This window comes from Pteronotus mesoamericanus, unplaced genomic scaffold, assembly GCF_021234165.1.
Source record: "Pteronotus mesoamericanus isolate MK-2021 breed Mesoamerican mustached bat unplaced genomic scaffold, CSHL_Meso_final contig_164, whole genome shotgun sequence".
In the NCBI taxonomy this organism is placed as follows: domain Eukaryota; kingdom Metazoa; phylum Chordata; class Mammalia; order Chiroptera; family Mormoopidae; genus Pteronotus; species Pteronotus mesoamericanus.
In genome coordinates, this window is record NW_026555065.1 from 6372238 (window position 1) to 6399005 (window position 26768).

General features: G+C 41.8%; 2 pseudogenes; both read right to left on the reverse strand.

Annotated features, from left to right (window-relative positions):
- Nucleotides 1-2171: 2171 nt before the first annotated feature.
- Nucleotides 2172-3368, reverse strand: LOC129063451 (glyceraldehyde-3-phosphate dehydrogenase-like; annotated as a pseudogene).
- A 14995-nt stretch (nucleotides 3369-18363) lies between these two features.
- Nucleotides 18364-18878, reverse strand: LOC129063461 (adenylate kinase isoenzyme 6-like; annotated as a pseudogene).
- Between the last annotated feature and the right edge of the window lie 7890 nt (nucleotides 18879-26768).

Sequence of the window (26768 nt, forward strand, 5' to 3'; positions counted from 1 at the left end):
CTAGTTCCAGACCATTTTCATCACCCCCCAAAAAACTCTGCATTCATCAAACAATCCCCCCATCCTCCCCTACTTCCCCCATTCCCAACCTCGCCTCCACCCCTGCAACCACGAATCTGATTTCTGTCTCTATAGCTTTGCTTATTCTAGATATTTCTTAAAAATTGAATTATAAAATATGACCTCTTGTCGTATTTTCATTCACTAAGCGTATAGTTTTCAAGGTTCACCCATGTTGTAGCCTTTGTCAGCACTTCATTTTTAATGGCTGACTAGTATTCTATTGTATGATTATATAACATTTTGTGTATTCTTTCACCAGTTGGAGGACCTTTGGGTTGTTCCTACTCTTTGTATGTCATGAATAGTGCTATTATAAACATTTGTATGCAAATTTTGTTTGAACATCTGTTTTGTAATTCTTCTAGATGTAAGTCTAGGGGTGGAAGTGCTGAGGTATATGGTCATTTTATCTTTAACTTATTGAGAGGCTTCTGTTTTCCACAGTGGCTGCACCATTTTACAATCCCACCAGCAATATGTGAGGGTTCCAACAACCCACATCCTCACCAACACTTATATCTTTCATTTCTTAATTAGAGACATACTAATGAGTGTGAAGTTGTACCCCATTGTGGTTTTTATTTGCATTTTCCTAAAGGCTAATGATGTTGAGCATCTTTGATGTGCTTTTTGGCCATTTGTATATTTCCTTTAGAGAAATGTCTATCCAAGCAAGTCCTTTGCCATTTAAAATAATTTTTTGTAAGATTTTACAAAAATCTTTGTTAGGTAATAGACCCTTACCAGATGTGTAAGTTCAAAGTGTTTTTTTCTCCAATTCTATAGGTTGCCTTTTTAACTTTCTTGATAGTGTTCCTTGATAAAGCTTTAATTTTGATAAACTCAAATTTATCTTTTTCTCTTATTGTTTGTGCTTTTGTTGTCCTATAAATCTATCTATAGATTTATATTTATGCTGTCCTATCTATAAAACCATTGCCAGATTGAAGCTCATGGAGATTTACCAGTGTTTTCTTCTAAAATGGTTTTGGCTCTAATGTTTATCTAGATGATTGGCCCATTTTGAGTCAATTGTTGTATATAGTGTGAGATAAAGATCAAACATCATTCTTTTGCATGTGGCTATCCAGTTGTCCCAGCACCAGTTGTTGAAGATTGCTCTTTCCCCATTGGATGGTCTAGGCATCCTTGTCAAAAATTAATTGACCTTAGATATACGGTTATATTTCTGGAATCTCAATTCTATTCCATTGGCCTATTTGTCAGTATTATTTCAATAGTACATTGTTTTGATTACTGTAGCTTTGTAGTGAGTTTTGAAGTCAGAAAGTAAGTACTAGTTCTTCAACTTTGCTCTTCTACTTCAAGGTGGTTTGGCTATTTGGAGCCCCTTTCAATTTGACATTTTAAGAATCAATTTTTCCATTCCTGCAAAAATAAATCATTAGTTTTAAAATATGAATTGCATTGAATCTGTGGATTGCTTGGATATTGTTACCATTTTAACAATATTAAATCTTCTAGTGCATGAATATGAGATGTCTTTCTATTTATTGATACCCCCTTCTTTCAACAGTGTTTTATAGCATTCCTTGTACAAGTCTTATACCACTTTGATTAATTTATTCTCAAGCATTTTGATCTCCTTGATACTATTGTAAATGGAATTGCTTTCTTTCTTTCTTTTTTTGGTGGGGGAAAATGGGAAGATATCATTTAAAATTCCCTAGAGAAGCTTTTTTGATTTGTGAGAGAGAGAGAGAGAGAGAGACAGAGAGAGACAGAGAGAGAAACATTGTTTTGTTGTTCCACTTATTTATGCACTTGTTTCTTGTATATGCCCTGACGAGGGATCAAATCCACAACCTCAGTGTATTGGGATGACGCTCTAATCAACTGACCTAGCCAGCCAGGGCTGGAATTGTTTCCTTAATTTTTTTGTTTTTTGGCTAGGTACAGTGAACTTTATTGATGGTACATGACAAGATAGGGCTCCCTAAGCCCCTCCCTTCTTCCGGGAGTGAGTATAGGACGGAAACTGGAGGTCAGAAGATGCTCAGTGTGTTAAGGGATCAATCTGGGATAAGGACTCCCCAGCAGCTGAGGACCTCTCTTCTTGTCGCCAGGGCTGGTGGTCCAGGAAGCTCTTACTCCTTAGGGGCCATGTGGACCATAAGGTCCACCACCCTGTTGCTGCAGCCAAATTGTGATACCAGGAAATAAGCTTGACAAAGTGGTCATTGAGGGCAATGCCAGCCCCAGCATCAAAGGGGGAGGAGTGAGTGTCACTGTTAAAGTTGCAGGAGACAACCTAGTCCTCAGTATAGCTCAGGATACCCTTGAAGGGGCCTTCTGATGCCTGCTTCACTAAATTTTTTAAAAAAGCTTTTATTTATTTTTAAAGAGAGGGAAAGGGAAGGAGAAAGGGAGGGAGAGAAACATCAATGTGTGGTTGCCTCTCATGTGCCCCCTACTGGGGACCTGGCCCACAACTCAGGCACGTGCCCTGACTGGGAATCAAACAGGCAACACTTTGGTATGTAGACCAGCACTCAATCCACTGAGCCAAACCAGCCAAGGCAGCTTCACTAACTTCTTAATGTCATTGTATTTGGCAGCTTTCTCCAGGTGGCAGGTCAAATCCACAACCGACACATTGAGGGTGGGGATAGGGAAGGCCATGCCAAATGAGCTTCCCATTCAGCTCAGGGATGACCTTGCCCACAGCCCTGGCAGCACCAGTAGAAGCAGGGATGATGTTCTGCCATCATGCCACAACTTTCCATAGGGTGGCGTGATGGCATGGATGTGGTCATGAGTCCCTCCACCATGCCAAAGTTGTCATGGATGGCCTTGGCTGGGGGAGGGGAGGGCATTGGGCAAAGCAGTTCATGGTACAGGAGGGATTGCTGACAATCTTCGTGGAGTTGTCATACTTGCCAAGGTTCACACTCATCACAAACATGGGGGCATCCGCAGAAGGGGTAGAGATGATGACCCTCTTGGCTCCCCACTTCAAGTGAGCCCCAGCCTCCCCCAAGATGGTGAAGACACCAGTGGAGTCCACAACATATTTAGTACGAGCATCACCCCATTTGATGTTGGGGGATCTTGCTCGTGGAAGATGGAGATGGACTTTCATTGATGAAAAGCTTCCCATTCTCAGCCTTGACTGTATCTTTGAACTTGCCATCAGTAGAATCACACTGGAGCATGTAGACCATGTAGCTGAGGTCAATGAAGGGGTCATTGATGGTGACAACATCCACTTTGCCAGAGTAAAAAGCAGCCCTGGTGACCAGGTGCCCAATATGACCAAAGCCGTTCACGCTGATCTTCACCATCGTGTCTCAGGGTTGAGCCTGGCACTGCACAGAAGATGCGGGCGGCTGTCAAACAGGAGGAGCAGAGAGCCAGTACTCTTAATTTTCTGTTTGGATTGTTCATTGATAGTGTATAGAAATACAAAGATTTTTGATCTTTTATCCTGCAACTTTACTGAATTCATTTATTAGCTCTAATAGCTTTGTTTTGTTCTTTAGATTAAGATTTTCTGTATATAGGATAATATTATCTGTGAGTAGAGAGAGTTTTACTTTTTTAAAAAAATTGAATGCCTTTTATTATTTTTTTTCTTGCATAATTGCTCTGGCTAGAATTTCCAGTACCATGCTGAATAGCAGTGGTAAAAGTGAGCATCCCTGTCTTGTTCCTGATCTTTATGAAAAATATTTCCATTTTTACTGTTGAGTATGATGTTAGCTTGGGTTTTTTCATAAATGTCTTTTATTATCTTGAGGAAATTCCCTTCTACTACCTCTAGATTCTAAGTTTTTCTTTCTTTTTTTTTTATCACAAAGGGTGTTGAATTTGATCAAATGCTTTTTCTGCATCAACTGAGATGATTCATGTCTTCTTTTCATTCTATTAATGTATTGTATTACAGTATTTTTCATATGTTGACAAACCTTTGCATTCCTGGGACAAATCCCTATATCCTTTTATTACTCTTGGCTGTTTTACTCTCATATCGATTTCTCCTATCTCATTTCCTTCTTTGTGTACGTATATTATTTCTGCATCAATCTTTATCCACATTTGTTACTCAGTCACTGTTCTGTTTCTTTTTTATTACTTGTATGTTTTGCTATTTTTGTCTCAAGTAATTGCCTTATATTTCACTGTCACAGATAGATCAGAGCAAAATTAGCAATGGAGGACAGAAGGGCACAAGGAAAAGGACACTAGTTGACCAATTTCAGGGACAGAGTCCACTAACCTAAGTCAGGATGAGGTCACAATGTTCATTTTTTCCATGTCCAATCATTGTGGATCAACAATGTTGATCCCATGGAAACTTGTAAGATTCTGCCCTAGAAGAATGAGGAGAAGAGCTATCATCTTTCAGGTCTTGATATGAACAACTGAGAGTCTCCTTGACCAAATAGAACATATCTACATGACAGTATTTGGGGAAATTTACAAGCGTCAGGAAAGCCTCGCTTTTTAAAAGAGCTAAATTACCCCCTGCTAACATTAGAGTATATTACTATTAGTAGCGAAAAGGCACCAGAATGTTACTGGCTATTGGAACTTAGTTCAACAACCTCAGAATTTGCATTCTGTCTAAGAAAGAATTTAGGGCCAAGACTCAAATACAAGCAAAGTTTAGCCACAAAGGAAGAAGGAGTGAGCCATGAAAGAAGTGAGCCAGCTGGGATGCATGGACCCAGGAAACAAGTTACAGAGGCAAAAAAAGGTCCCTTGAAACTTAAGAAAAAGAAAGCAAGGATATACTTGCCCAGGGGAAAGAGAGAGGGAAAGGCTCAGCTGTGCTCCAGAGAGAGAATGTGCTGGGGAAAGAAGGGGATGGGAAAGGTACCAATGAGAGAGAGAGAGAAAGAGAGAGACAGAGAGAGAACACGCTTGTGAGGGAGTGCACTGTGCTGGATCCTCCATCCTGAGGGTTTCTATCGCCTCTCTAAAGGCAAGGATCTTAGGGCAGGTCCCGGGGAGGATCTCAATGAACTGTTAATGGTGCATCAGTTTTCCAGGTGTGTCCTTTCAGGATCACGGTCTCTACTGATTGGCACCAGGGTAACGGTTCATGAGTTATCACAGCTGGTCCTGATGTCAGCCGTGGTGTCACCCCGCTGGCCTTGCTGCTCTTCTGTGCTTAGAGCTGAAACTCACTGAGGCCTAGATATTATCTCCAGTTTGACTAAGACTCTGCCTCCATGGTCAACAGACCCAAGGCTTTGTTCCTAAGATTATTTGATGCAGGTCAGAACCTGATTGTCTTGAGGGCTTAATGCTGAAGGGAGTGGTCATGCAAGGGCTTGCTTGTATGGGAGTCATGAGGCTCTTCTCCAGCCCCCTTACTCCTCCTCTAAGGGAGTCTACCACAGACAAGCGGCGCGCGAGGGGAGGAAAGGCCACCCTGGGCCGGAGGTCCTTGTTTTCCCAGTTTTGCCCATTGTTAGGTACCTGGGGCTTTCTGCCCTGGTGACATTCCATACTAGGGAGAGAACAGGCATGTTAAGGGTGTATGGGAAGAGATTCTAAGACAAGGGAGGATAGTGTGCAACAGTAGGTTTGGAAATCTGGGAACTCACTTCTCCATTGCACAAATGGGCCCAGAATGAATTCTGAGAATAGGATCCAAAAGACAGCAGTTGCCTTCTACAATCAAGATGTGAGTTTCCCTTCAGGTAAATGCTCAGACTCGTCCAGGACAGGGCATGAACCACAGGTTTCAGAAGAGACACTAGAAAAATCTCTCTTCAGAATGAGTAAGAATTCAGTTTCCAGGTTCCAGTTAAATTATAATACGGCTTTCCCAGTTTTCATCAGCAGGGGAGGGAGGATAAAGTATTCTCGTGAGTCTAAATTCCTACCTGACGTGGCACCACCAGTTCGGAGCCTTTCAGCATAAACTCATCAGGGCGTTGATTTCTGGCTCAAATACTAGATCCTACCATATAGCCCCTCAGATTTGACTACTATAAGAAATCCCTGTCCCTTTTTCTTATTCTTTTTCTTAAAATCTGATCTTGGTCTCATCAAAAAATTTCATAAGATTGTCATGTTGGGAAGATACGAAACCCTAAACCTAATACAGTAACTGTAAAAGATATTAGAAATCTCAGATTTCAATCAAGTTTTCCTATTTGGAATTGCCTTTAGCTTCTAATTTGCAACCATTCCTTATCTCCAACGACAAGGTAGCTGAGCCATTTTTCCGCTAACAACTGGATCTGATCCCACAGATAACTCCAGTGATAAATGCCATTTTTGGCTAGTCCCCATCAACCAGGAGAATTGACATTCATCCCTGCAGGGAGGGATGGAGAAACCGAAAGTGATCCCACTGCCACGCGTGGTCTCCAGGTAGGTATCAGGAGTGGCTGAATCCCTGTGTTCAGGAGGTGAGCCATTTCCAGAGCTCATTATTTGGGACTCCCTCCCTATAGTAGTATGTGTGTGAATTTAAATTCAGTGTCAGAAAAATAACCGTTCATGCAGCCTGCAAGGCTTGTCTACCTCATTGTGATAGACAACGCTTGATAATTTAGAATGGAGATGTAGAGGACAGGGGTAGCCATGGATTCCTAAGAAGTGGTAAGAGGGTGCAAAAGGAGCCAGCAGGAGGGCACCGAAGGAATAAAGTTCCTTATTCATCCAGTCCACATGCTGGTAACACCAAGAGGAGGCAGGTCCCAGCTGTGCGTGGCAGGCGCTGCTAAGGACAAGAGGGAGCCCTCCATCAGGCAGCCAAGTCCGAGACCAATTTCAGTCAGGTCATGGATATGGGGAGGGGGTGTCAGGTTTCAGAGGTGACAGCAGAACTTTTTCCATTTTAAGCCTGATTAGGGACATTCATGACAATCACCAAGCCTAATTTTCCCCACAGCAGAGCCACTTAGGAGCACCTATCCCATTTGGCGTCATTCAAAATGGTGCCCAAGGTGAGGGCTAGATTTCAACTTTTAGGCTCGACTAGAAAGAAAGGCATGTGGGGAGTACCTCAGCTAGCACTCACCCAAAGCAACTTGTGCCGGAAAGTGTTAACACAGAGCAGCACAGCAGGCCCGGGACTGCTATCCTAGGAAGGTCTGCACGCAAGGTTGGCCCTTGGTGGGCATCCTGGGTTTCGGCAACTTGGATTTAGGGTTCCTAACACCCTAACTAATAAGTGCCTAAACCGTACATATATATATATATGATTTGTTCTGGACATCTGCTATCCTGTGAGTCTGAGATTTTGGCACACAGCAGCCAAAGGGGGTTTGTATGATCAGTTGCCAATAAAAACTCTGGGCACCGGGTCTCTAACAAGCTTCTCTGACAGACAGCCTTTCATATGCAGTGTCATAACTCATTGTAGAGGAAATTAAGCATGTCCTGCGTGGCTTCACTGGGACTTTGGGCTCCATGCATCTTTTCCTTTGGTTGGTTTTCCTTTGTATTCTCATGCTGTAACAAAGTACAGCTGTGAGTAGGAGTATATGCTGAGTCCTGGAAGTTCTCCTAACAACTCATCAAACCTGGGGTTGTCTTGGGGACCCCCAATATACCACTCAGTTCTTTTCTTTCATTCTATTAGATCTTATACCTAGAAACACTTTGTGGGGGAGAGTAGGGGAATGAAGGGAAAAGAAAATTTTCTAACCTTCCATCTCAGTATGCACCCCTGCTTGTCCTGTTTCCATCTCTGCTCCATTCACACACACCTCAAACCACTCAACTTTTCTCCTCTCTTCTTCTCTCAGAAATATAGAAAGAAATGTCTTTTAAAGAAGCCCACCAACTATGACAGAGATGCCAGGGTATACGGTTTGCCCTCGAGGCTATCTCCCTTCTCTCATGTTGTTTTCTGATACTGTGAGCCTTGATTTCTTCATCTTTACTGACTCCTTTTACTTTAATCTCCTTCTTTTAAATGTGTTTTTCCATTTCACTCTGCTATGGTGTCTATCTACATTTTTTTTTTTTGTTCTGAAACCATTCCTGCAACTGTATCTCAGAGACAGTTCTCAGTACTTGAATGTTTGTGTGTCTTCCTCCCTCACAGCTAAATGCATTTCAAAGAATTATTTATTTATTTTTTTAGGGAAGCCTAGAGGAAGAAACCATCTGAGCACATGAGTAGAGAATTATTTGAATCATATCTTTGTGAACAAAGAAAGACTGCCTTGTTTTTCTGTGCTGGGTTCCAGGGGTCAGAAATGAATATCTACATAGTATCCACTCCTGTCAAAATCTGAGCTCCAGCCTGGCTGCCTGCAAGCTCTCCTGCTTTCAACAATGAAGTGAACATCTACACATCTTGACCCAGCCTACTAACATACGCAGGCCAAAGGTCTTCATTCTTCAACCATAAACATCAAGAAGTAGTTTCAAGCCCAATGCCTGACCATTGATAAGATAGAGGTCAACTTTCCCAAAGATCCACTATCTTGATCAAACATTTGGAAACTCTATACCCTATCCATTTCTGCTGGCCCCTCTGGGTCTAGGTTACTGAGATGTAACCACTGGTATTAAAACAGAACAATAATAACCTTTCTTCTCATCCCCTACTCCAATAGGAATTGTTGCTACAAAGGCAAAGACAATACAATAATATACAGGCTGCCATTTCAACCCTAACAGGCTATCACTCCTGGCAGCATTTCCAGAGATTTCAGACAAGCCTCCATGGCTTCTTGGTAGGGGTTTCCAAGGGTTCCAGGCAGGGGCTTCCAGACATCCTTTTAGAGGTTTTAGGAGGTTACATTAAGATTTCAAGAAATTCCTTGCAGGAATTACAAGACTTGTCAAAGTTTCTAATGTTTCCACTCAAGGGTTACAGGGCTCCTTGACAGAGGCCACAGATTTATTCCATGGGCAATTTACAAGTTGCAGGCAGCAGCTCATAACACTGCCTTCAAGGGCTCATAGAGTAGCTGATTAGAAGTGGTCAGGGAGGCTTCTAGAGGGTTCTGTCAGCATATGCTTCCCTCAGCCACCTCCTTTCATTCATTCATTCAGCAAACATTTAGAGAGCATTTCTCATGTGTAAGACGCTGAGGTGGGTCAAATGTATGAGACAGCAGTGACCTCAAAGACCTCACAGACAGAGCTGCTTCTCAGCCTCTCCTGCTAAGTGTATTCAGCTCCCACAAGAACCCGACTTTCTAAAGCCTTGGTTCCCTTTTAAGCTGAAGAGCTCAGGTTGCTCTTCTAGTTGCATAGCTGGGGAGTTGTCTCTGGAAGCACTTTTGTTCTAAGCTCTTTTTACAAATTTTACATCTCCTGTGGAGGGGACTGGAAAAGCAAATATTTCTCCACCAACTATAAATCTCGAGCCCTCTAGCACTTCTTTGGCTGTCCTCTGAAGTCTCTTCAAAGAGCAAGAATCTGAAAAGGCCACTGAGCTCAAACACCAGCCCTACCCAGCTACTTTTCATTGGCCTAGTAGCCACTTTCCATATTTTAAAATTTATTCCTAGGCAGAGATTCCACAAGCCACACCTGTAGTCTCTAATAAAACACACCTGGAGAAGGATTAAGCCCCACAGATCTTCAAGAGCCTCCTTCAGCCAGGACCTTCTTCTGTACAGCTGAGATTCCCAGCTTCATGGCCCTCCCTGTTCAAGGGACTGACCCCTACAATAAAATGGAAATCCCCAGAATACTGCTAGTTCCCATCAGACTTTTTCACACCTGTGAGCAATCAGCTCCCTTCAGTAAAGATATGTGAGAACAGGTTTTTGACATTTGGAAGAGAGAAAAAGGATACTGATTCTGGGCACTTGAAAGAAGGGGCTTGAAGGGGTGTAAAAAGACCCCCAATTGACTTCTTTATTGCATAGCTAACCCTCAGGCTAACCCTGAAAAGAAGGTCTAAGTAGCTATTAGAGGCGATACCTACACCCGGGGGACACTCTGAGCGCTGGAAGACCAAGGCCCACTGGCACACAGGCTTCCAAAGGGGATGGTCAGTCACCTCTTCATTCTGACTATCCAGGAAAAGTACCCCCTAAACCCATAGAAAAACCCCCCTTCTTGTTTATCTCCACACTTTGTCCCTCTCATTTACCAGAAAAGCCCTTATGGGGTCTTTGAAAGTATATGACATTACAAAGGGTACCAGCACATCACTGGGGAAGACCATGAAGGGATAGAGAATAATAATCACAGCTGTCATTGATAGATATATGACAGCTAACTGCACTGAGTATTCTATATATATTGAATTCATTTTACCTGCCCAACATAGGTAGGTACTATTATTTCATTCTCATTTCACAATTGAAACTGAGAAACAGATTTTGAGTAACTTGCCCAATGTCTCACTGCTGATCTGGCAGCAGAATTTGAACTCTGGCAGTCTAGCGATAGACCCTGAGCTCTAATGCCTACATCTCTCCACGGTGACTGGGAATTTCTCTGAAAAGACTTGATTCCTAACTGTTTTTTCTTCCCTTCGATTTTGCCCCCAGTTGCATTAGTTTAACTGCTGGAGACCACTCTGGGTCCTCTCAGTCCTCCTGGGACAAAATTTTCTCTCACTTTTCCATCCCTGGCTTATTCAGTCAACCCCTTCTTGCTTGGCCTTTACTCTGCTTCCCCATCCCCAACCTTGAAGCCTTGCAACATCTTTCTCCCCTTCCCTTGGAGCTGAGAATTGAAGCAATGTCTGGAGTGACAAGACAGCGCACCCACAAGGGCATGGTCAGCAGGGTCTGAGCTGACCACACAGGCTGAATCTGCTCCTGTCCCTGGCTTCCTGGGCAGTGGGGGGAGGGGCTCTCTGATATCCTCTCCCCTCACCTCTCTCTCTTTGATCACATCGTCTTTCATTGCTCTTTGAATCTCTCCTGATAAAGCAATGAGCACGGGTATTGCATTTGCCTGTTTATATGTCTCCCCATTAGACTTAGCTCTCCGACGGCAAAGATTGACTTTCAGACTTACTTCCTTTCAACACAACAGTAAAAAGGCTGCTTCTGGCATCCTTCCTACCAACTATTCTCTGCACGACCTCCTCTGAAATGTTGGCTCATATCTGCTCGATTTGGGGATGCCACAAGCACAAATACTGTCTGCTTCCTCCTTCAAATCTTGAGAAACTTGATCCCTTGGAGATGTTTCTTCTAGGGCTTTTCAAGTCAACCTCTATTTTCACTAATCCCCAAAGAAAATGAGGTTGGGGAGAGGTTTTGTGGAGTCTTTCTGGTCACCGTCTTGGTAGCTCCGCTTATACGCAGGAATCTTAGATGAAACCAATCACATCAGCAAACCTTACCCTCTGTAAAAACAGCGTGCATTCCTCCAAGGGAGGCACCATATCTCATTCCTCAACTTCTTCTCCCAGTGCCCTGAAAACATACTTGTTGAAATGTTTCATTCATATGTATGTGCATATGTATGTGTGTGTATATGCATATATACACATTAGCTAGATATATCTACAGATGGTTCTCATATACACACGGGCTTCATTTGTATGTGTATATGTATAGTAGTATAGGACAGGGATGGGCTATGCATCCTGGACCACAGACAGTACTCTGGCTTTTCTGGCTGCATCTGAGAAATTGTGACTCAGGACCTTGAGCTGGCTTCTGAGAGGACCCAAATCAGTTCTAAACTCCTTTAAGTCTGAGCTGTGAAGTTTATATATCCTCTGAGAGGAAAATGTCTGCTCTAGCAGCTGTAGCCCAAGAGAAACAACATCATTTCCTGGCAGAAGTGATACCCCAATACCCTGCCTGTAGTTTCTATATATTAAATTAATATGTAAACATCATCCAGTCAGTTCACATTTGTTTCTTTGCATGTTCTCCCATCCTAAAGAGGGAAATTTGAGCCACGGTATACTTCAAAGTTTCGATTGCTGGCTTCCCCAACAAGCAGAGCCTTTCAGCGGGGCCCCCTGGTTACCCTGCCGGCAGAGGCAGCTCCTTGCAGCTGATCCTGCAACACCTGTCCACAGGTGAGGCTCAGAGTCGCCCCTTCCATTCTGGCACAGCAGTGCCTTGGCGGAGCTGTCCCAAGGACCTTCCTGTGCTCCAAAGCCTTTGTTTTCAGAAGCTTTCTTCAGGAGCTTTATGCCATATCTCATGAAGTAAAGTTCTCATTATAGTCTTCTTTTACATAGTTTTCTTAGCTATTTTGGTCATTTACTCTCCCACATGAATACAAAGACTGTCTTATCTAATTATGAAACAAAAAGATTCATGATGAGTAGGTATTTTTAAATCTCCCACCATAATTATACTTTTAAATCAAGTTCTCCTTGCATGTCTAATAGTTTTGCTTGTTACACTTAGCTGCTATACTGCTAGTTGTATATACATTTTTGACTTTTTGACAATGTATTTAACCTAGCTCATAGTAATGCTGCTATTTCTGCTTTCTTGTATATGTATTTGCAGTTCTTTATTTTTAAGCTTTTTGAAAGCATTTTAAGTGTATTTCTTCTTCAATACCATATAATAGGCTTTTTTAAAAACACACCCATCACATAGTTTCTTTAAGTAAGAAACTTCAGCCCATTCACATTGCACAATAACTGGGGGGAGGCAGGCAAGCAAAGTGGACTTAGACCTGAGAGCTGGACTCCAGGGACCCCGGTAAGTCCATGGACAGACTAGAACAGACAGTTCCCAGTTATTGATATCCTAAACCCCACTTATAAAGCTGAAGATGCTGCTTTTAAATGTTTTGAGTTTAATAAACCAAGCACAAAAGACAATAGAGATAGTGGTGAGCACTGCTTCCCAAAAGCAGAAGCCCTTTGGGCGTGAAGGAATAGCAAGCAATGTAAAGGATATGTGGTAAGTGATTGAGACCTGAGAGAGGGAGATGCAAGAACGGCACAGAAAATGCTAGAAAGACCAAGCGGGGCCAGACACATAGGACTGAACCCAGAACCAGTGCCTCAGGATGCTTCGAACATGGGGCCACGGTGGGGGGGCAGGATGGCCCCCTTTGCTCTGCCACAGCCCCCCTACCCCCAGATGAGGTTGAGATGAGGGGCAGGAACAGGCATCATAGAAGGGCCTCGGGGAACTGAGTGAGGAAGGGAATGGAGAGATTACTTCATCTCCTGGGGGAACACAGAGGTGAGAAATAGGCACCTGCCCTGCCCCCAGGATCCGGAAAAGTCTGAGGGTGTCCGATTCAGATTAAGAAAACGAAGCTGGAAGGGCTGTGAGGGTGAGAGAAGGATTACAAGGCTGCCTTTCTATGTCCAATTTGGAGCTAATCGGCCACCCTAGGGGCTCGCAGGGCCGTGTGGCTGTGCGGGGAGATGGGGAGGAAGCCGCCGTTGGAAGACACAGCCGCGGGACAGAGTCCCTTGTTTGCCGGCAGTTGAGCTTCCATTGTGCACGCCAACGTCCGCACCGCACAGCAAAGGACAGAGCCTCGCGCGAGGAATCGGAATCGCGGGGTGCACAGAACTCCCAGGGCACTTACGTGGGGGCGGGGCTGCAAGCCATTGGCTCAGCGCCTGTCATCCCCAAAGGTGCCCCTGCCTATTCGCCTGGGAAACCAGGCACGGAACGTCCCCTGTCTGCCGTTGGAAAGCGTTGGCCACTCCCCGCCCTGGCTTCCTTCAGTTAGGCTCGTTTCTTCCCCCAGGGGTGGTAGGGCTCAGGGTTGAACAGGTGCCCTCACACTGCAGCCGGACCACGGGGAGGCTCTGTAGGGCTGGAGGTCCCAAAACCCGAATTGTAGCAGAGCCGCCATATATTGTAGTGACAGCGGATTTAGGAAGAAAAGTGTCTCTAGGATGATTAGGGTCTGAGCTACGCAAACCTTAAATAACGTAACTGGTCTATGTGGCGGCCTTTGAGAGGGCCTCTAGAAAATTCCAAACCTCGTCATGGAAACGGCAAGGTTATACAGTATATATTAAACTGGGTGAAATTTGTAGATACACCCATGGAAGCCGAGCTTGATCTGTTAAATTGAAAGATCACTTCTGCCCAAGGCTGAGGATTTTTAGTCAGATTTCTTAACTACAAGAAAGGAGCACACAGGCTTTCTGCCCTTCAAACCATCTCCTTGGGAGTCAAGTTATCAATTTACTGAGGCCTTTACCACTAGACAAGCCCAAAGGTTTCTACCATCCAGCACAAAACTTTTCCTTACCAAAGCCCTCTCATTGTCTTGTCTCTTAGGATACAACAATGTATCCCCCCCCCCCCTTCTCACTAGATAGGAGGAAAACTCATTCCCAAAACGACTTCTAAGTTACTTTGATGTCACTGGAGAAATCACTTAACAGTTAAGGGTGCTGTTAGGTTCAAGGGATTAAATTTAAAAAAAAATATATATATATATATATTGCCCTCAGTGAAGTTCCTTCTCTAGGGGAAAAGTTCGCCTTGCTTTCTAAGTAGGGCAGGCATTCTGGCTAATAGGTTATGCTGGGTGTGTGAGCTGTATAAGGCTCTAAAGTTTAACAGGAAAGATGATCGTGGTGATCCTAAGTTGGAGCCCTGAAATATTAGACTGAATCTGGGTGTGTGTTCACTGAGTCAGGCATCGTGGGAGTGGGGGCCTCTTGCTCCTGAAGCAGCAACCTCTAAAATGAAATCAAGACCCACTGGAGTGGGGGCACTCTTAAAACCTCTTTTAAATAGGTTAAATCTATATATGAACGTTCATATCCATGGTAATGGTCATTAGAGAAGACCTACCACAGTCATTAGGGACCCAAAGGAGGAGAGGGTGGGACATCACTTCATAGTCATTTCTGCCTGAAGAGGCATGTGTGGAATATGAAGAAAATTGGCTCTTTCTTTCTCCTGAATGAGTGCCCTGTCTCTGTAAGTGGGCCCAGAAGAGAAACAATATTGCAGAAATAAACAGCAAAGCGTGATTTTTAAGAGGTATTAAGAATTTGAGATCCAACCCTAAAATTAAACAAACTTCTGGACGCAAGGTCTGCACAGAGATGTCAGAGCAAATGAATCGTAGGCAGGTAATTGCTGTAAAAGGCATTTCCTAACAGGAAATATACGAGATGTATAATATCAGTTATACATTTGTGTTCTAAAGTGCAAACTTTTTTTTGGTGACATGTTTATTTTTATATCTTAGCACTTCCCTCTGTTTTAGCATCACCGAAGTGCCTAAAGTTAGCATGAGCTCTTTGTTCCCACGGTGAAAACCTGCCCTCTGTGTTGCTACACTAGGTGTAAGGAGTGCTGGATTCTAGTGGGAGTCTGGGGTTGAATTCATAAGTACCCAACTTTTGTCCTTTCGAAACTCCAACTGTGAAGTCATCTGAGGAGGCCCAAAACCTTTGGAACCCAGATTAGATCTGAGAAGAGAGAGCTTGCAGAGGTGTCAGCCCTGTATGAGGCTGGATTATATTCATATAATGAGGCGGGCACTTGAGGAATGTGTGGTAAGGATGCAGAGCAAGGACTGTTCGGCAGCCTTGGGTGCTAGGTTGGGGCCTTTGGAGCTGCCTCTTTGGAACTGTGTGCTGAAAGACAAAGCAGCAGTTGTTCCCAGATTGCAAATGGATACACACTGTTGAAAGCGTCAGTTCCCATGTTGATGGTAATTGGAAGAACTTTTGGGGTGACTTTGAAAAAGCCAGAGAATAGGTTAGAAAACACGTGAATGGAAATTTCTTATCCATTGGGATAAGGCAAGGGGGAAAGGAAGTTAATTATTTCTATTTACCAGACCCATAAACCCTGCCTTTTTGGGTGGTCAGATGATACTCTTAACTAGTGTTGCTCTTTTCACGTGCCTTAGGCCTACTGATTCTGACATTAAAGGAAAATTAGATGGGCCTCTAAAGTCCAGGAAGCGCCAGGGGCTTGAAACATACACCGTTCTTATAGGAGAAGAGACCACCAGTGTTTAAGGGTGGGCTAAGGGTCTTTGCTCAGGCTGAGCATGGGACAAAACAAAAAGCTTCCAGTTTTTTACCCTTCAGTGGGACAGCCCCTTGGGGGAGGTGCTTTGGTGCAAAGTGTTTATTTAAAGACTTCTATAACCTTATAGATGCAGGATACAGAAAGTTCCCAAAATGTGAGCCTTCTGAGGCAGTCAAGTTTTGTTATATATCTATGTTTGGCATTGTAAAGCAGAAGTTGAGGAACAGCTGTGTTTCTAAAGAGGTTGAGGGAAACAAGACTGATAATTTAGGGCTGCGTCTGGGAACCCTTCCTACATGGTTGGTTTTGAAAGCATTTGCTGCTGTTGAAGCGAATCAATGGGCAGGGTTTTGGGGGAGCACTCATTTCCTGGCCAGGACCCGAAAGAGCCTGGAATTAAGTCACTGGCTGGATAGACACTCCCATAGAGACAAAGCCAGGTGAAGGGCATTGGCTCTTTTTGTTATTTACATAACATTTTGAAGAGTGTTTTTGTTTGCCAAGGTCCCATAATGGACAATGCTGTAAGTTGGATAGATATCTTTACTAAAACAATGGCACTGCCACTGAAAACTTTGGCAAAATTGCCACAGTGCTTGGATAGTGTTTTATTTCCACGAGTCTAGCCCAGCTCTACAGCCTTAGCAAACAATGGCATAATGTCACAGGGCTTGCCTGTCTTTGTTCTTTGAGCACATGGCCAAGGAGGGGTTCTGAGTCATCAAGAATATGGTCAGAAACTCTATGGAGATTCTGAAATCGCTGGCTTATCAACTGATTAGAGGTTCTCACCCTGCTTTCCTCCACTGGAGGTGTTTCTCTATGACCTTTTAGCAAATTTCCCAGCATCTTAATCTTTTACAAAGTTTGGAAATTTGTTTTCTGACTCACATATTTCCCTTTTGGTATATGTGCTGCCTTTTCCAAGATGCTTTTGTCTCTCCTCCCAACTACCTTGCAGCTGTTTTGGGGGAAAGGCCAGATAATTCACAACTATGATGGGGGAAAAAACATCAAAAGTTTTAAAACTTGTATGTCTTACTATATTGGGCATCTGGTTTGGTTTTGTTTTCCTTTAAATGGTGTCTAGTTTCTGGACTCAAAACCTGCAGTTCTGTCGACATTCTTTCTGGTGTCCTTGCCTGGGAGTATTGCTTGGGGAGTGTAACCATGAATAGCATGATGGACTCCAATCTCTAGTCTTAGTTCCTCACATTGGTTGTTCACTTTTAAAGAGAACTACTTGTTGAAAGGGCTTGCCATTGAGTTTCCCCTGGGTAGCTAGCAATTGTCATTGTAAAGCAGCAATTGGAGAACAGCTGTGTTTCTAAAGAGTTTGGGGGAAACAAGGTTGATGATTTAGAACAAGTCCCCTGTTCTAAAATTGAAAAATATTAGATGTGAAGATCATGATTTTTTAAAAGATTTTATTTATTTACTTGTTAGGGAGGAAGGAAGGGAGGGAGAAAGAAGGAGAGAAACATGATCTATGAGAGAAAGAACAATCAGTTGCCTCTCTCACGCTTCCAACTGAGGACCTGGCCCGCAACCCAGGCATGTGCCCCGACTGGATATCAAACCGGTGACTTTTTGGTTTGTAGGCTGAAGCTCAATCCACTGAGCTACACCAGCCAGGGGGTGAAGATGTTTTGAAAAAACAAAAACCCTGTGTTTTAGTTCCAGCACTACCATTATTAGGCATGTGAACTTCAACAAATCTCCAGCTTTCTTTGGGTTGTGTTTTCCTCATGGGTGAAATTGGGATATTAATACCTACCTCACAGGGTTGTTGTGAGGATTATATATGCTCTGTAATCTGTCATACTAAACAAATATTTGCAAATTTTTGTTATGATTTAAGAGCTATTTAAAAGTATTCCCTGTCCACACAGCAGATAATGCTGACATTTCTACCATCAGATCAACACTTTTCCACTGTTGTGTACTATATAGTTAAATTGCTGGAGCAAAATTTTCTGTTTCTATGTAAATATTTTTATATGGGCAGGGTCCCCATAAATTTAATTTCCTAAAAGGGGCTTTGCTACCCTAAAAAGTTAAAAGTGTTTCTTAATCAAAAAGTTGGATTCAGTAGCAGGAATAAATTTATTTCTTCTAGGAAGTCCCTCTTAATATGTCTGAAGTAGTAGTTTCAATGTTTTTATTTTTTATTTTTGGTCAGATTTATTTATTATTCTTTAGCAAGTGATGCATTAAATGATGACAGTTTTTATTCTGTCTCTAATAATGTTATACTTTATTATATTATACTTTAGATTGTTTAGCTTTCTCATAGAATAAAAGAAACCCAAACATAAAGCTTTATACTATCCACCTACTAGTTCTGCAGCACAATTTTAATAAAATTTTACCGATAATTGGACAATTTATATGATTTGGGCAGAGAAATAAAGAGTGATTCTAAAGTGACCAGACTTGTAAGTCAAGAGCCCTGATCTTTGCTCCATTGCTCAGTCCACTTCAATATTTGATTGATACTATCCTCTAGATCTTCTGGTTTATTGCTGGGCAGCTGATGCACTATTTCTGTCTTGTATGATGCTAATGCTTCTTCATAAAGAACTTGAAAAATTTCACACTCAACATTATTTTTCAGTTTCTTCTCATTGTTACCCCTGTTTCAAGTCTTTTGTACAATACACTGTTACCTGTTTTCAACACAAAAACTATATGCAACCAGCGTTCAGGGACAAAATCACAACTATGGTAATCAACAATAACTCCGCCTTCACTCGTTTGGTTTTCTGACTCATCCACTACTCTATTTTCATTTAAAATGGGACAATCATACTCTTCATCAAAGCCATCATATAACTGTCCTTCTCGAGCTAAATCACCCGCATGAATGTATTTCAGTCCTGATCTTGATGCAAGTTTTTTGCCTAGAGTCGTTTTTCCATCCCCTAGTGTGCCTGGCCTACTATGACGCACTTTCATTGCAGGGTTCAAGGCAGGGAAGTAGAGGGGAAACCATGATTTGAGTCAGGCAATGCCCTGGATTCAATGTTTTTAGATAGCAAAATTCTTAATGTGGCCTGATGACTGTAGAGAACATATGAAATTGGGACTAAAAATCTTGGACAAATGTTCATGGTAGCCGTTAGATTATCCAGTTGCCTAAAGTGTGAATGTGGGTATAAAATGATTAGCTGTATGACCCCATGAAAGTCACCTTACCTCATGGAGTCTGTTACCTCATTTGTAAAGTGAGGGATATGACCTTAAAGATTTCAAAGTTACTAGTTGGAATTCTCTGGGAGAGCAAGATCAAAGCTGGACTTGGATGGAAACTGACTGTGTCAAAAATGAACCAGGCTTTTGTCTAGGAGGAAAAAGAAAGGAAGAGTGAGAATGAGGGGAGGAGAATCGAAGGAGCTCCATCCTTGATAAAGACGGGAAACTCAAGCCTGCTGAAGTGAAGAGCCAGTTTGATCGGGGCAGGAAGGGAGCTGGTGGGGCTCCTCCTTAAGATCTAAGGTGCGATGGACCGGAGACACAACCTCCACCTTTCACTGTGGGACAGACTTGCCAGAACACAAGCCGTACCTTGGTGAGCAAGCACATTGTCTTCCCTGCACTCACAGAACTTGCATTTCTCACAGGAGCACGCTCCTGGAGTCTCCCCACTTCCCATATCAGGTGGTTAGTCTACTTCAGGAAAATGCTATCTTACAAATGCTCCAAGACACAATAAGTTGTAGGAGTGGGAAGGTTTTGGGGAGAGGTTAAGAGAACCTTCTATTTATACTTTAGGGTGATTGGAATCGCCACCCTCATAATGAAGAATTTTAAGTACAAGAACTTTTTAAAGAAAAATAAAACCACCATTGATACATTAAGTAAAGTCCATAGTTTACATTAGGGTTCACTATTTGTTCTTTTTAAAAACTGGTTTTGAGGTTATTTGTCAAATGTTAAATGTCTTTCTGCATCCTCTGAGATGATTGCGTTGTTGTTGTTCTTGTTTTGAAAAAACAAACTAGCTCCTTGGACTATAAAAATTGAGAACAGAAGATTACATTTTTTAGAATAATAACCTCATTTTGTAATTATCTAGAATGGGGTCAGTAAACTTTTTCTGCAGTAAATATTTGTGGTAAATATTTCCAATAATTAATATTTTAGGCTTTGCAGGACACATAGAGTATCTGTCACTTCTTTTTCATTTTTAACGTTCCTTTAAAATATAAACTATTATTAGCTTACAATAAAAAATTTTTGATCTAGCCACCTCAGCTAAAAATGATTTTTGCTTTATTACACAGGGTTGGTTATACAGCTGTATAAGGAAGTGCGGACAAAAACATACGTGGCTAGCAAAGCTCAAATTATGTACTACTGGCCATTTAAAAAATTTAAAAGAAAACTTTGTGAACCCCCTATTATAGAATAATGTTACAAAATACTTTAAAGAGAACATTGTATGTTCATATATTGTATATATAGCCCAGATTAAATTAAGCCAAGAGTCGCAGCTTCTTATCTTATCTATAGTACTACTCTTCAAACAGGTTTTTTTTTTTTTTAAAAAAAAGAATGTACTTATTAAAACATGGTATGAAGAAGAAGGTGAAGATGTCAATTTTATTAGTCTGGAAATTAATTGATGGTAACTATGCTTTATTTCTCAGGATTGGAAGACTTGGCTCCTTCATTTGGAAGCAGTGCTCGCTGAGACTCAGTTCTTCAGAAATGGACAAGGTATAGTCTTGACTGGTTAGGTGTTGTCTTTAAGTTCCCCTTTTAGTGCCTTTAACTGACACTTAGATAGCAATCGTTATATTCCAGGAGTTATTCTAAAGGTTTTCTCCTCTGGGCTCATCTCCTTATCTATGAAATGGGGATGATATTGAAACTAATAATACCTTCTTCATAGGGTTGCTGAAGGGATTGCATGTGGTTAATTAACATGTTGAATATCTAAGATGTTCACAGGGTGGTAGAGCCAGAGTCCCATGCTATTGCTTTCTCAGCTTTCTCCCTTTACCACCTGGTGGACTTCTCTGGGACTTCTAGATTGCCACAGCGACTGACGGAAGTGAGATGTGAATGAGAAGTCTTAGCGGACACCCCTTTTAGTGAACTACAAGATTTATAGCACTTTTAAAGCAGTGTTCCATTTTTAATTTGTGATACAAAAGAATGTTTTACTAATCTTCATTTAAATCTTGATTTAATATCTCTTCAAGAATGTAAAACTTTACAAGCGAGGAAAGCCAGAAAGTTTTAGAGAGGCAGAGAAAGATAAGAAGTATAAAACTAAAGAAACTAAGAACTAGGAAAGCTTCACCCTTTCTTTTCCTCTGACCTGAAAACAGACTTGAAATTTGGAGGCAGTCAAAGGGCTTTCCCTAGATTGGCTTCCTTTGAATCAATTTTTATCAGCCTGTGTTTTTTTCAAATTAGCCTCTCTGGGATAAGCATTAACTGTATATTAATTACGATACTGGTGACCTTTAAAGGTCAAGAAACAAAATATCCCAAATCAATATGACATGTTGTGAATCATAGTAAACTACTTCCCACATTTATTTCTCTTAAAGTGCACAACACCAGAGACGGTGGTTTTCCCCCTCGGGAACGGGCACGGCTGCGACTGCCCAAGGCTCAGTTCCATGCAGATCCGTGCACGGCCTGGGCCAGGCCTGACATGATCCTCCCATAGGTTCATGGTTCTTGGTCTTTCCCCTCCATAAATGCATTACTTTTTCAAACCCTCAGTGGCGTGGCTTTACATGGATACCAGGTAGAGTTGTTTTCTTTTTGCCTGGCAAGGGGCCCCTTGTTTGAAAGATACACTGTTATTAGGCTACAGCTTTTTTTTGTTTTTTCTTGAGCTTTCAGGGAACTCATGCCCTGTGGGGTGTCTAAAGCCTTTTTCTTTTACCCAGACTTAACCTTTCCTAAGTAACCAGGCTCTGAGGTGGCGACTTTTAATACACTAACTCCATTTAAAAGCTCCATCCTGGTGTCTTCAGCAATTGATTATTCAAATGAATCGTCTACTTAAACTGGCTTTAGTTCTATCTCTCACCAGAAGTATCTATTTTTTTAGGGGGATGTAGTCTACTAAAGAAGTAACACATCTTCATTTTGTTAAATCTGGAAACTACAGGTAGAGAAAGATTAGAATCATCTATAATCCAACCATCTAAAGTCAACTTGCTGGTAACATTTTAGTGGGTATCTTCACAGGGTTTCCCATATACACATTTTTTTCCCCTTAGTACAATTCTGTCTTTATAGCCTTTTTAATTTTTCTGAGCTTAGAGTCTTTTATAACAACAGTTTTAACAATCAGTCACACATAGGTATAATTTAATTTATTAAATCTGCTGTTGTCCACAGATCCCATTCCAGGAGGATTTTCATGTGGAAGATGAGTGAACACCAACAAGAGACAGTGAGATCAAAGGCCCCATGACATGATGTTTGCCTCTCTCTTGATAGAGGGGGCAAGTGTGCTTTTGTGGTCAATTATGGATTAGACAGGTTCTGTCATGTGGAGATTTCTTTGAAATTGTTCATTTCTATTCATGGAACCAATGGTGCCGTTATTTGCTTAGCATTGAGGTATGTAGATGTTGCATTAAAACCTTCTCAGGTCATCTGCTGTCTCACAGTGTGTGTACTTCAAAATGACATTATAATAAAAGGGCATTATAATAAAATATACTTTTGATGATGCATGAGCTGAGAAGGCATTTATTTGTATGAAACACCCTTCAAAGACAATATAAATGAAATAATATTGAGTTCTACTTGTGATAAGGATATTTTCCTGTTACCTGGGATGCAAAAATGTCATGTTATTTGGAGACTTCACTTATAAAAAGCAGCAAGAAGTGTTCTATATTAATTATTAGAGGGTCTTTCACTATTTAGACTGTAACAGGACCCCATGTGGGTAACTTTGCTGTTTAGCTCATTGGTTTGCTTTGAAGATGGGCCTGAGCCACTCTTCAGGTCCTGAAATTTTAAATTCAGGCAATATTTTCTGTGGCTCCACCTACCTGGCTGCTCTCAAAGTTATGTGCATGGTACACAGGCTCCCCATGGGACCATGATACATTCTTCTTGCCTAGATACCTCTGCCTCAGGGATACAAAATGAGAGTGGAGTAATATTAGTCACTCTTCTGAAATGGAAATCCCAGCTACCCCAATAGACCTAGAATCCATTTTTTTTAATTCAGCTTGGACAGTTCAGCTTTGTAGCTTTGTTTGGCCTCTGTCATGCAATCAAACACAGTGGCATAGAGGGGGGTTCTTCAAGATGGTGTATTCCCACCTGGCTTGAAACAGGCAAACGGTATCAACTTTCAACTGAACAGAAAAATATGACTCAAGACAAATGTCTGACTACACGGTATAAAGACAGGGGACTTTTAAGGTGCAGTTCACTGTAGCCAGCCCAGCCCAGGGTGATTAGGCTTTGGGGACAGGCCCATGAATTTGTTGGAACCTCAAGTAACTTCTGAAAGGCAGCATTAACATCACAGACTTTGGACTTTTGCATCAGTGTTTAGATCCTAGCTCTGTAGTTATAGACCAAGCATGTAACTTGAGGAGGAGTTATTTAAACTCGCTGAGCCAAAATTTATCTTTAAAAGTAAGGTAATTGTGACTTTGCAGGATTGATGGATTAGCTAAGGGACCTTTTGTCAAGGACTGGGCTCAGAGTAGGTGCCCCCTAAAGTTAATTGTCCTTCTTCCATTTTTTCCTTTTTAAGCTCTCATCTGTGTCTAAAAATTTTAACTTGGTACCATAACAATGAGTGTGGTGACAAAAGACTACTATTGCCTCACTACTACTTGCAAAAAATAGATAAGATTTACTAAGTAAAAGCCAGACACTGTCTCCTAATGACTTGACAGGGATTACTAATCAGCATAACCCAAGGATGTAGTTATAACCATTATCTTCACAGGACAGATGAAAAAAACTGAGATAAAAAAATAAATTTATTTTTTTCTTAAATAAATTAAGAAATTTACCCAGGCTCATACAGCTAGGTAGTGATGGAGCTGGAATAAGAACACAGGTAGTCTGTGTTTTCTGGGACTAATAGTGAAAAATCAAAATGAGTAACATTTAGCCCCCAGGGTACACCACGAATTCAGAGCGCAGTTATGTTGCAAGGCAGATAACTTTATAGGTTGTTTACATCTAATTCTTCACAGTTATCAACAGGTGACAAAGTTTGCCATTTAGAGCATTTGCCAACTTGCTCATTACTTAGATAATTTGGTAGAGCTGGTTGTGGCTTCAAATAAGGATCAGTAAATCAAGTGTAGCCAAGAGAGGGTGACCTCTAAGACATTTAAAATGTTGGATTATTTTCTAGCAATACTGTGTTGTACTTAAATGGCCAAACAGACAATATGGTTTATACATCCATAGGATCTTCGAATCTTCCTTATAACATCCCTACCTCGTGACTGTCCAGACTACTTGAATACCTCCAAAGACGGAGAGCATACAGCCTCTTAAGGAAGCCCTTTTCACCTTCAGAGAACACCAACTGAAAATTCTGCTCATTGGTGTATCAACAACCTAAATGTGAATAAGCAAAACTTTTAGTTTAAAACATCAGGAGAAAATAGAGAAAAATATCTTTATGACCTTGGGGCAGGGAATTATTTGTTAGGCAAAATCACAGAGAAAAAATTGATATATCTAATTAAAATTTTAAAACTTTCTCAAAAGACATCATAAAATATGAAAAGTAAGTTACAAGGGATAATATTTAAAGCACTTAAAAATGACCAAGAAGCCATGTCTAATGTATGTACATATGTATGAGAGAACAAACAACAAAACAAAAGGAATGATAGAAAGAATCTAGATTGCTCTCTAGGAAAAAAAAGTGAAGACCATTCTGATTAAACTTGATTTTCATTTGTTAGCTTGTTAAATATTTAGTTGTAATAATAATCTGTAATTCTTTGAAGCTCTTTCAATGTGAACAAGTAACAAGTTTTGTTTTATGTTGTTTCATATGTTTTTCATAAGTTGTCTTCAAAAGCTATACCTTCAAATGTAAATACAGACTTAACGTGCTTTAGCAAACTAAGCAATTTTGGACGTTTAACATGGGAAACTTAAGCCAAGGAAATTATTTTAATAATAAAAACCAAAATGTACTGAGCCCTATTATGTACCTTGTGCTTCCTATATCCAATCTCTAATCCTTACAAAATAGAATATTCGTAGATACTGTTAGTCTCACTTAATATGTAACATTGGAGCTCAGAGGGTTTTATTAACTTGCCCAAGGTCTCACAGTGGCAAAGCAGGATGGTGAACCTAAATGTGAGAGACTACAAAATTCACTGCCTTACCCTAGCTCTGAAGGAAGATCAAAGAAAAACGGTACATGACCAAGTCTGTGGAGTCATAGAGGGCTTTCAGGAGGAAGTGTTGTTAGAACGTAGTACCTGAAGGACAAATAGGGGTCTTGAAGTCTGGTGTGTGTGTGTGTGCATGCACACACCCTTGAGCAGCAGGACAGTGGGAGAGAATGGTCGGAAGGTTCCTAAGAAAGGGATGGAAGTGAGAGAATATATTGTTTTCAAGGAACAGCAAGCAAAGAAAGATCCATGGCACTTATGTGACTTACAAAGTGCTTTCAGGTGAAAGTTCACATTCTCTCTTCAGGGACAAGTTATCATCCTTCCTGTCTTACAGATGAAGACAAGGCATATTGGAGGTGCAATGACTTGTGCAAGGACATGTTGGAGTGACACGTGGGCTCCTGGGTCTGAGGGTCACTGTCTGAGGCCAGCTGAGGTGGGATCCTGGGCTCTGATCCCACAGAGTCCGTCCCAGAGTTGTCACAGATGGGGGAAATAAACATGAATTTTTGCAAACACTTCTCTGCCAGGAGAGGGGGCATGGTTCTTCCCTCTAGTGGAGAAGGCAGCCCGAGCCCCTTCTTCCAAAGGCTTTTATTGAAAAAGTTATCAATGGGGCTAGGTAATAGGAATTTACAGGTGATCTCATTACATGTATATGTTAATGTTTACAGAGAATAGATGATGTTTAGGAAAAAAAATGGCAGGAACACACCAATTTACATGGGTCCATTTTCATGGGTCCAAGATGAGGTGAGTAAACATGAGGGCGTAAACATTAGGGCGCCAAAGGGCATAGGGTCAGGGTCTGTGAATATTCAGCGTACATGTCCTTCCCAGCATGAGCTGGCTATTACAGCTTTTGAGGGAGAAACAAAACATGCATTAAAGAATTTACTTCTAGGCCTGATTTCCCCTGGGAACTGCCAGATCCAGTTTAGGACTGTCTCCAGCATTGTTTCAAGCCTGAGCCAGGTGGGGGGAAGGGCAAGACAACCAGGAAATAGGGAGATTTCTTTGAGATAAAATGAGGACCCTGGCTATATCCAAGCTGAGCCCGAGGGGGGCAGGTCTTTTTGCCCTTTCTCTGTGTCCATGTTTTTTCCCCCAATGCCCATGTGGCTGTGCTTGTCTTAGGTTGTCCCTTCCATTGGGGATCTTACTCATCATTGACTACAAGCCATCCTCCAGGGCCAAGAAGAGTGATGTGAGGGAGGCAGGGGCACAGCCCCTGCCAGGGGGACAGGTTTTATCTCCTCAGTGACCTGTTTTCCCAAGGGTGCCTTGATTAGTTCCAGCCTTGGTGCCCTCTCGCCTGTTGACGGGGCTACACTTCCTGAAACCAGGCAGGGTGTTTCCCAAGAAGGACACAGAAGAATAAATTGCTGAACTAGTAGCTTTTCTGCTACTACTAGGTCCTGGGCTCCTTCTGTAATGCTATGGCAGTTACAAGTCTTCACTGCATGTTTCA